The sequence below is a fragment of the Cnephaeus nilssonii genome (genome assembly GCF_951640355.1).
Source record: "Cnephaeus nilssonii genome assembly, chromosome: X".
NCBI classification, from domain to species: Eukaryota; Metazoa; Chordata; class Mammalia; order Chiroptera; family Vespertilionidae; genus Cnephaeus; species Cnephaeus nilssonii.
In genome coordinates, this window is record NC_137071.1 from 56,847,335 (window position 1) to 56,856,843 (window position 9,509).

The 9,509-nt window shown below is 38.2% G+C and overlaps 1 pseudogene across 1 annotated transcript; it reads left to right on the forward strand.

Moving 5' to 3' along the window:
- Nucleotides 1-1,801: 1,801 nt before the first annotated feature.
- Nucleotides 1,802-2,272, forward strand: LOC307096407 (centrosomal protein of 19 kDa-like; annotated as a pseudogene). Its single transcript has one exon. The product of its transcript is annotated as a centrosomal protein of 19 kDa-like (transcript).
- The last annotated feature ends 7,237 nt before the right edge of the window (nt 2,273-9,509 follow it).

Sequence of the window (9,509 nt, forward strand, 5' to 3'; positions counted from 1 at the left end):
AATTGGGGGGAACCAGGCTTGCAGGGAAGGGCAGTTGGGGGGGACCAGGCCTGCAGGGGAAGACAGTTAGGGCCAACGAGGCCAGCAGGGGAGGGCAGTTAGGGGAAATTGGGCTGGCAGGGGAGCAGTTAGGCGTTGATCAGGCTGGAAGGAGAGTGGTTAGGGGGTGATCAGGTTGGCAGGCAGAAGCAGTTAGGGGCAATCAGGCAGGAAGGCAGATGAGCAGTTGGGAGCCAGCAGTCCTGGATTGTGAGAAGGATGTCCCAGATTGGAGAGGGTGCAAGCTGGGCTGAGGGACACACACCCCTGCATGATTTTCATGCACTGGGCCTCTAGTGTGGGATATAAAAGTGAAACTCAGAGACACAGATGAACAACAATATGGTGGTTACCAGCTGGAAGGGAGTGGGGGGAGTGTACAGGGTAAAGGGGGCTAAATATAAGGTGACAGAAGATGATTTGACGATGGGTGGTGGGTACACAATGCAATACACAGATCTCCTATAGTAATGTACACTTGAAACCTATGTGACCCTATTAACCAATATAAGCCAATAAATATAATAATAAAGAGATAAATAAGTAAATAAATAAGTAGAAAAAAATAAACTAAGTCTCTTTCTCAGTCTGAATCACCTTTCCCTGAGTTGCCCTCTCTAGAGACAACTACTGATAATTTTCTTGTATACATTTCCAGACATAGCCTAAGCTTTTAGAAGCCCATATATTTGCATGTGTCATATTAAGGGTGTTTTTAACACTATTTTCATGTGTATTACTAATGAGGATTTAGAATCTTACAGTCCGCCTACATATCCACAGGTTCACATTCATGAATTCAATTTTTTTTCATCTTCAGTTAGTCGAATGTGGGCATGCAGAACCCAAGTGTAGGAAGGGCTGACAAAGAGATTTGAGCATACATGGAAGAAATCCCTTGCTGATACCAGATACCAAGAAAAGAATGTAGTCAATATCAGAATATGCATTATTTTCTTTATTGGTTATGTGTGCCTCTTCTATTCAAAATAATAATACTGGAATTTCTAGCCAGAATAATTAAGAAAATAATGTCATCCCAATAAATTTGATAAATTAAAAAAAAGAAATAAAAGGCAACCAAATTTGAGAGAAGGAAGTAAAATTATCTCTTCTTGCAGATGATATAATCTTCTATGCAGAAAATTCCAAAGATTCCTCACAAAAAAAAAATGTTAGAACTAATAAATGAATTCAGCAAAGTAGCAGGGTACAGGATAAAGGGAGGCATTCTTGCATTGTTCCTGATATAGGAAAAGCGTTCTGTCATTCACCATTGTGTTTGATGTTTTCTGGGGTTTTTCACATATGGCTTTCATTAGGTTGAAGTAATTTTTTTCTATTCCTAATTTGTTGAATACTTTTCTGAAGAAAGGTAGTTGAACACAGAGGTGTTACTGTGTGAAGAGCTTCCTGTGTCTCCAGCTCTTCTCTGACCCCTTGCAGGCTGACTTGGGAGCCAGCTGGTCCTGCTCCTGGCCTCAACTTCCACTTCCATATATTTGAGAATTCAGGCCTCTTGCCTAAGAGTTCCCCCTGAGGTCACTCTACAGGACTGTGGCTGTCACCTCTTCCTGCTACTCCAGGCTCCACCCAGCATCAAAGTCTAGGTAAGTGCTTCTCTGTGCACTGCATGCAGTTCAGTGGAAACAAACCTCTCACGGAGGTTTCAGACAGTCTGCAGGAAAAGATACACCTTCTGAACTTCTTGTCATTATATGACTAACATTTTCATCGTATTTCCCCTGAAGTGTATGTGAGAATGATGTGCACTGCCAAGAAATGTGGAATTTGCTTTCAGCCTCCAGCTGTTATCTTATATTCTATGATGATAAAATGGAGAAAAGTCGCCAGCACATCATGCCAGTCAATAACTTTCAAAGTTTTAAAAGCTGAACAATTAAAGAATAATCCACAACACAGAATTACCTGGAACAAGTGTCACTGAGGCAGCTAAAGAAATTATTCTGTTTTTAATGAGGTTACTTACGGGGGCAGAGTTTGTCAGAAACAATGGAACAAATTTCACAGAAAACAAACATGGAACCTTGGGAAGAATGGAACAAACTATGACAAGGAACTTGCCAAAAGAAAGAACATCGTGGATAGACTTTATAAGACAAATCAGAAGAAGGATGATCCAAATTTTGTTTATGAAGTTGAAGTTGAGTTACCACAATATAAACCACTACAATCCTGTGACTGTGACACAGAGTCAGCTGATGAATTTTGATACCAAAAACAAACAAAAATATTGGGCTAGCAGAAATCCTTGTTTATAGATTAGTTCTAGAAAAATTCTGTATAGGACACTACATATACATGTCAGGTAATATTTGGATTGACTGTGTTACTTCTTAAAAATATCTTTATTGATTTCAGAGAGGAAGGGAGAAGGAGAGAGATAGAAACATCAATGATGAGAGAGAATCACTGATCGGCTGCCTCCTGCAACTCTCCTACTGGGGATCAAGCCTGCAACCTGGGCATGTACCCTTGACCAAAATCAAACCTGGGACCCTTCAGTCTTCAGGTCGACGCTCTATCCACTGAGCCAAACCAGCTAGGACCCTGAATAGCCGCAGCAATCCTTAGAAAGAACAAAGTAGGTGGGATCTCAATACCAGATTTCAAGCTGTATTACATAGCCACTGTTGTCAAAATAGCCTGGTACTGGCACAAGAACTGACATTTAGACCATTGGAATAGAATAGAGAACCCAGATATCAACCCAAACTACTATACTCGATTAATATTTCACAAAGGAGGCATGAACATACAATGGAGTTAAGACAGTCTCTTCAATAAATGGTGTTGGGAAAATTGGACAGATACATGCAAAAAAATGAAACTAGACCACCAGTTTACATCATACACAAAAATAAACTCAAAATGGATAAAGGACTTAAACATAAGACAGGAAACCATAAAAAAACTAGAGGAATCCACAGGCAGAGAAATGTCAGACATATGCCGAAGCAATTTCTTCAATGATACTGCTCCTAGGGCAATAGAAACTAAAGAGAAAATAAACAAATGGGACTACATCAAAACAAAAAGCTTGTGCACAGCCAAAGAAACCATCAACAAAACAATAAGAAAGCCCACTGGATGGGAGAACATATTTGCAAATGTTATCACTGATAAAGGTTTAATATCCAACATTTACAGTGAACTCATACAACTTAATAAAAGGAAGAAAATGATCCAGTACAAAAATAGCAACGGACCTAAATAGATACTTTTTGAAAGAAGACAGAAGGAAGATCAAGAGACATATGAAAACATGCTCAAAGTCACTAATTATCCAAGAGATGCACATCAAAACGACAATGCAGTACCATCTCACACCTGTCAGAATGGCTATCATCAACAAATCAACAAATGACAAGTGCTGGGGAGAAACACCAATCAGAAAAGATGTATGCACCCCTATGTTCATAGCAGCACAATTCACCATAGCTAAAATTTGGAAACAGCCTAAATGCCCATCAGCAGATGAGTGGATTAGAAAACTATGGTACATCTACACAATGGAATACTTTGCTGCTATTAAAAAGAAGGAATTCTTACCATTTTCAGCAGCATGGATGGAACTGGAGAGCATTATGCTGAGTGAAATAATCCAGGCAATGAAAGAAAAATACCACATGATCTCACTCATTTATGGAAAATAAAGAACCTTATAACCTGATGAACAAAAAGATAGATACAGAGGCAGTAAAGCATCTAACAGACTGTCAACTTACAGCAGGAAGGCTGTGGAGTGTTGGAGAGGTGGGGAAAGAGACCAACAGAAGGACTTGTATGCATGCATATAAGCACAACCAATGGACATAAGACTCTGGGGTGGTGGGATGAGGGCATGTGACAGGGGTAGGGGAGGCCTGGGGGAAGGTCAATGGGGGAAAAAAGATATATATGTACTACTATATGTAATGATATAAACAATAAAATAATTTTTTTAAAAAACTAGATAAAAAAAATGGGCAAAGGACCTAAATAGACACTTTTCAAAAGTGGACATACAGAAGACCGAGAGACATATGAAAACCTGCTCAAAGTCACTAATATTCTGAGAGATGCAAATCAAAACAACAATGAGGTACCATCTCACACCTGTCAGAATGGCTATCATCAACAGATCAACAAATGACAAGTGCTGGGAAGGATGTGGAGAAAAAGAACCCTCCTGCACTGCTGGTGGGAATGCAGACCGGTGCAGCCACTGTGGAAGACAGTATGGATTTTCCTCAAAAAAGTTAAAAATGGAACTCCCATTTGACCCAGTAATCCCACTTTTAGGACTATATCCCAAGAAATCAGAAACACCAATCAGAAAGGTATATGCACCCCTATGTTCATAGCAGCACAATTTACATTAGCTAAGATTTTGGAAACATCCTAAGTGTCCATGAGCAGATGAGTGGATTAAAAAACTGTGGTACATCTACACAATGGAATACTATGCTGCTATAAAAAAGAAGGAACTTTTACTATTTGCAACAGCATGGATGGAAGTGGAGAGAATTATGCTAAGTGAAATAAGCCAGTTGGAGAAATATAATTATCACATGATCTCACTCATACGTGGGATATAATGATCAACATAATTTGATGAACTAGAATAGATCCAGAGACAAATGGCAGAGAAGGGCGTTTAGAGAGCAACCAAAGGACTTGTATGCGTGCATATTAGTGTAACCAATGAACACAGACACTGGGGTGGTATAGGCTTGCCTGGGGTGGGAAAGGCTTGTGGAGGATCAAGCAGGAAAAAAGTAGTCATATGTAAAACTTTAGACAATACATAAATTTAAAAAAAAAATAGATACACACAATAGGGGTTACTGGGTCGTATGGTAATTCTATTATATTTTTCAGAACCTCCATACTGTTTTCTATAGTGGTTGTACCAATTTACATTCCCACCAGCAGTGAATGAATCTTTCTTTTCCTCCACAACCTCTCCAACCCGTATTATTACTTGTCTTCTTGATAACTAGAGGCCGGATGCATGAAATTCATGCATGTGTGTGTGGGGGGGTGTCCCTCAACCCAGCCTGCACCCTCTCCAATCTGGTACTCCTCAGGGATCAGGCCTAAACTGGCAGTCGGATATCCCTCTCATAATCCGGGACTGCTGGCTCCTAACCATTCACCTGCCTGCCTGCCTGATTGCCCCAAACCGTTTCTGCCTGCCAGCCTGATCTCCCCCTAACCCAGTGGTTCTCAACCTTTTTAATGCCGTGTCCCTTTAATACAGTTCCTCATGTTGTGGTGACCCCCAACCATAAAATTATTTTTGTTGCTACTTCATAACTAATTTTGCTACTATTAATGAATCGTAATGTAAATATCTGTGTTTTCCGATGGTCTTAGGCTCTACGGCAGCGTATCTCAACCTGTGGGCCTCTCTACTGCTGGACTGATTGATGCCTAACTGCTCCTCTGCTGGCCCGATCACCCCCATCTTCCCTCCCTTGTCGGCCCAATCGCTCCCAACTGCCCTCCCCTGCTGGCCTGTTTACTCCCAACTGGCATCCTCTGCTGGCCATCTTGTGGCAGCCATCTTGTGATGGCCATCTTGTGGTGGCCATCTTGTGGTGGTCATCTTGTGATGATCTGGGGGCAGCCATTTTGTTTTTTGTGTGTTTTTTTTTTTTAATTTCTTTATTGACTAAGGTATCACATATTTGTCCTCATCCCCCCATTCCCATCCCACACCCCTCCCCACACATGCCCCCACCCCCCTGTTGTCCTTAACCGCTTGTTAGGCTCATATACTTGCACACAAGTCCTTTGGTTGATCTCTCCCCTTTACCCCCACCCTTCCCTACCCTCCCTCTGAGGCCCGACAGTCTGATCCATGCCACCTTGTTTCTGGGTCTGTTCTTGTTCATCAGTCTATGTTGTTCATTATTTCCCCTCGATGAGTGAGATCATGTGCTATTAGAAATACACTTATAAGAACCGAAAATGAGACAAGCAATAATGGTTATGCTGACAGGCAAATGAATCGGTCTGTAGTGAGTTTCTTTCTGGGCCAACAGTTCTTTTGAGACCCAATTTCAATGTCACACAGTTCCTTATGTATACATGTCAGCACTGACATTACAGTTCTGGATGGTGGACAAATGGTGGTAATGCAGGTCCGACTCTCTATGGTTTGGTCCTGGGCAACCTGCAGTGATGCACAGCTGCTAACTGCTAGTATGGGAAGGCCACATCAGCGTCTTCCATCTCTGGACTGCTTCTCTTCTGTCTTCATGGCTGGAGTAGTCCTGTTGATTCCTCTCTGTTGCTGGAATCCACATGGTCTCAGAGTTGTTTTCTGAAAATATACAAACATATTCTCGACCAAAAGTTAATAAAGGAATATTTTCTATAAATTTGACTTGGGATCCTATTTAATTTTTTGCCCAAATGATTTTCCTCTGGCTTGTTTTGACACCTTGTGTGTTTTTCATGGGTGTCTTGCTTTTAGCCTTACAATTAATTTTCTAAAGTATTAATTTTCTAGATGTAATTTACTTACAGGATATTTTTCCTTACATGATATTCCTCTACTATCCCCTCCTTTTTTGATTTAAATGGTAGGAGGCTTTTGAAAATTTTATAATGTAGTCTTGATGGCTTTTAAATTTTAATTTTTTTGCACTATAACATTACTGTTTTAGGTTCATTATATGGTGCACAATTTTATCATGAGATGAAGTACCAATACAAATTTTAGTTAACACTTTAGGAACACCTTTTTGTCCAGTACAATTAATTTTTCTAGAATATTCGCTTGTTTCAACTAGCCAATTTAAATTTGCCTGAAAACTTGACTACTATTTTACTGTCAAATTTATTACTCTAACAACAATCTTATTTTACCCTGTAAATATTGGTGGAAGGGATTATTTGCCTTCTTGAGTAGGTCCTGAGCATTCCTGGTGGTAGGCTGGATTTAGATATCATAAACCCACTTCCCCACACCATGGGTACAAGACAACTCAAACAATTCTTGTTGGAGTGAGAGGGCAGCTGCTGTCGGCCAAGTCTCTGTAGGTCACCTGGGTCCTGATCTGATCTGAGCTGGGCATGGGAAGCACGAAGCAGCCATGGGGGCAGGAGACCTCCCTCATAAGGGGCTAGGGTTCAGGCCCCTGCAATGTTGGGGGGTGAGGGTCTGTGCCCCACCTCTGTTGATCCCCAAATTCTCTCCTGATGGCCCCTCTGCGACTGTGCCTGTCTTAGGCTGTTCCTTCCTTGAGGAATCTTACCCATCTCTGGCTAACCAGCCTTCCTCTGTGGACAAGCAGGGTGACGTGAGGTTCAGTTTTGTCTCCTTGGTAGCCTATGGGGGGGCCATCTTATGATGATGTGAGGGCATCACGGGAGGCCTCGCGGGCTACCTAGGCTATTATTAGTATAGTCATTCTAACAGATGTGAGGTGGTATTTCCTTGTAGCTTTGATTTGTATTTCCCTAATAACTAGTGGAAGTGGGCATATTTTCATGTATCTGCTGGCCATTTGTGTCTTCTTGGAGACTGTTCAGGTCCTCTGCCCACTTTTCAATTGGATTATTTGTGAGGAACATTTTTGTGTTGAATTGTATTAGTTCTTTATGTATTTAGCCTATTATCCTCTTACCAGAGCTGTTTTTGTTTTTTTTGAAAATATTATATCCCATTCATTTGATTGTCTTTTTTTTGTTTGTTTTTGTTGTTGTGTTTGTGTGTGTGTTTTCTATGCAGAAACTTTATTTTGATATAGTCCCATTCATTTATATTTGCTTTAACTTTCTTTGACTTTGGGGTCAAATACATAAAATCCTCTCTATGACCAAGGTCTATAAGTTTAGTACCTTTGTTTTCTTCTATGTAATTATTAATTAGTTAATTTGCAAATATAGAACCATTCTTGCATTCCAAAAATAAATCCTATTTGGTCATGGTGTATGATAATTTTAATATGCTTGATGAATTGTTCTTACTAGGATATTGTTGATCCATATATTTTTATGTTATATTTTTGTTTCCCTATAGTTTGATATTTTTATAATTTCTTTTGTAATTTCCTATTTGATCAATAGGTTTTTTGTTAGAAGTGTGTTGTTTAATTTTAAAGTACTTGATGTTTTTTCCCGTATCTCTTTGTTTTTGTTTGTTTGTTTGTTTGTTTCTATTTTTATTCTATTTTGGTAAGAGAACATATTCCACATGATATCAATCCTTTCATATATCTTGAGCCATTTTTTATGATCCACCACATGGTATAACTTCATGAATATTTTACATATGTTTATAAAAATTATTTATTTTGTGTTACTGGATGGCAGGTCCTATAAATGTCAGTTGGGTCATCCTGATAGTAATGTTATTCTGGTTGTTTATATTCTTACTGATTTTTCTGTCCACTTGTTCTATCCATTATTAAGTGAATAAAGCTGCAGTTTCCAACTATAATAGTGGATTTTTATTTTTCTCTATTCAGTTATATTAGACTTTATTTCAGATATTTTTAAATTATATACTTTGTAGATACATTAATATTGTAATGACTTCTTGGTTTACTGACCCATTTGCTATTATGAAATACCCCTGTTTATTACTATTGTTATTCCTTATTCTAAAGTCTACTTTTTCTGATATTTATATCTTCACTACATTTTCTTATGCTTAGTATTTGCCTTGTTTATCTTTTCATCTTTTTATTTTCAATGCATTTTTCTTTGCATTTAAAATGTGATTTTCTTATAAAAGAGATATAGTCAATTCTTGTTTTTTAAAAATAATTTCAGTCCTTTTTATTGTTATATTAGTACCATGCACAATATGATCAGGTTTCAGTTTATCATTTTAAAATTAATTTTCTATTTATCCCGTATGTTCACAGTTACCTTTTTCTTTTATCTGCTTTATTTTTAATTAATTTTGTACTTTTTTAGTTTACTTTATATCCTGTATTTGCCTGCTATTTATTTTATTTTAGTGGCCATTCATACACTTATAATATGCCTCTTTAACTTATAGTCAATCTTCAAGCAATATTTTACCACTTATGTATAATGCTGATTCTTCAACAGTTTACTTGCATTTACTCCCTTCTGAAAATTGTGCCATTATTATCATACAATTAATTTATATATATTGTGTAAAATTCACAATGCATTGTTAATGTTTTGTGCTTTGAGTAAATTTTATTTAAAAATATTTATCAATAAGTAAAAATTGTGTCTTATATATTTACTCACATATTTACCCTTTTCAGCACTCTCATTCTTTAGCATAGATTTAAGTTTCTACCTATTGTCATTTCCCTTCTGTCTGAAAAACTTCTATTAATAGCTCTTAAAGCACAGATCTGCTGTTAATGAATTTAATCCAGCCTCTATTTAACTTTATTTCTGAGGTGCAGTACTTGTGGGATCTCTACCTCATATATTCAGAAAATTTTCTCCATACTGCACATTGAGAG